The 2,206-nt window shown below is 32.9% G+C and overlaps 1 protein-coding gene across 8 annotated transcripts in view; it reads left to right on the forward strand.

Annotated features, from left to right (window-relative positions):
* Positions 1–2,206, forward strand: part of TRDMT1 (tRNA aspartic acid methyltransferase 1) — a 59,919-nt gene that overhangs the window by 21,221 nt on the left and 36,492 nt on the right. The window lies entirely within an intron of this gene.

Below are 2,206 nucleotides of genomic sequence, written 5' to 3' on the forward strand. Positions count from 1 at the left end.
ATGATGGCCATTCTGACTGGTGTGAGGTGATACCTCATTGTAGTTTTGATGTGCATTTCTCTAATAATTAGTGACGTTGAGTATCTTTTCATGTGCCTGTTGGCCATCTGTATGTCTTCTTTAGAGAAATGTCTATTTAGTTCTGCCTATTTTTGATTGTTTTTTGTTGTTGTTGTTGCTGTTGTTGAGTTGTATGAGCTGTTTGTATATTTTGGAAGTTAAGCCCTTGTCAGTCGCATCATTTGCACATATTTTCTCCCATTCTGTAGGTTGTCTTAGGTTCATTTTGTTTATGGTTTACTTTGCTGTGCAAAATCTTGTAAGTTTCATTAGGTCCCATTTGTACATTTTTGCTTTTATTTCTGTTGCCTTGGGAGACTGACCTAAGAAAACATTGATACAATTTATGTCAGACAACGTTTTCCCTATGTTCTCTTCTAGGAGTTTTATGGTGGCATGTCTTAACGTTTAAGCCTTTAAGCCATTTTGAGTTTATTTTTGTGTATGGTGTGAGGGTGTATTCTAACTTTATTGATTTACATGAGGCTGTCCAACTTTCCCAATACTGTTTATTGAAGAGACTTCCCCATTGTATTATATTCTTGACTCCTTTGTCAAAGATTAATTGTCCATATGTATGTGGGTTTATTTCTGGGCTCTCTATTCTGTTCCATTGATCCATATGTCTGTTTTTGTGCCAGTAGCATGCCATTTTGATTACCATGGCTTTATAGTATTGTCTGAAGTCTGGGAGGGTTATACCTCTTGCTTTGTTCTTTTCTTCAGGATTGCTTTGGCAATTCTGATTCCATATAAATTTTAGGGTTGTTTGTTCTAGTTATGTGAAAAACGTCATGGGTAATTTGATAGGGATTGCATTAAATCTGTAGATTGCTTTGGGTAGTATGGCCATTTCAACAATATGAATTCTTCCAGTCCAAGAGCATGGGATATCTTTCCATTTCTTTGTATCATCTTCAGTCTCCTTTATTAATGTTTTATAGTTTTCAGCATATAAGTCTTTCACCTCCTTGGTCAGGTTTATTCCTAAGTTTTTTGTTTTTGTTTCTTTTTTGGTGTGTGTGTGTGTGTGATTTTAAAAGTGACTTTTTTTACATTCCCTTTCTGATATTTCATTGTTAGTGTAAAGAAATGTCACTGATTTTGTGATTTTTGAAATGCAAGAATCTTTAAAAAGAAAAAAGTAATATACTTTGGTAATTATTTTAAATTCAGAATCCTTGCATGTCTGTTTTTGCTTAATACTTTTATTCTTAATTAAACTATCACTTTGAATGAAAACAAATAGACATTAGTTGTATTCAACTGATCTTCCATTTCACAACTAGATGTCAGTGTTAACATATCTGATTAGATGTTTCAGATGTGATTATAATGAGGTAATTCAAGAACTACTCACCTATATGAGATACAGTTCACAAAAAAAAGAAGGAAAAGAAGAAAAAAAGCTACTTATGTCAAAGTAGACCAGTTAATTTTACATTTATATTTAAAAATATTGATTTTCTTCCCCACGTTAGCTATCCATGAACAATTAAACTGTTTGATTTATTTGATTATGAAAGGCAGGTAGAGTGTGAACTTGTACCTTTTTACTACTACCAACCAGATATTCTCCCCTTCAACTTTTCCAGGAAGTGTGATCAGAAAAAGAAGGAAAATAACCATTATTCAAATGTGGTGTGTGTGTGTGTGTGTATGTGTGTTTCTTGCCCACTTTAATAAGAAACATATTTAAGAGCAGGAATTACGCATGTATTTTCAGTGACATTTCTTTTTTTTTTTTTTTTTTGGTATTTTCTCTATCCCTTTTATTAATTTTTTAAAAAATTTATTTTATTTTTTATACAGCAGGTTCTTATTAGTTATCTATTTTATACACATTAGTGTATACATGTCAATCCCAATCCATCCCAACCCCACCCCCCCGTTTTTCCCCCTTGGTTCCATATGTTTGTTCTCTAAATCTGTCTCTATTTCTGCCTTGCAAACAGGTTCATCTGTACCATTTTTCTAGATTCCACATATATTTGTTAATATATGACATTTGTTTTTCTCTTTCTGACTTCCCTCTGTATGACAGTCTCTAGGTCCATCCACGTCTCTACAAATGATCCAGTTTCGTTCCTTTTTATGGCTGAGTAATATTCCATCGTATATATGTACCACATCTTCTTTATCCATT

The sequence above is a fragment of the Physeter macrocephalus genome, chromosome 11, assembly GCF_002837175.3.
Source record: "Physeter macrocephalus isolate SW-GA chromosome 11, ASM283717v5, whole genome shotgun sequence".
Classification (NCBI taxonomy): Eukaryota; Metazoa; Chordata; class Mammalia; order Artiodactyla; family Physeteridae; genus Physeter; species Physeter macrocephalus.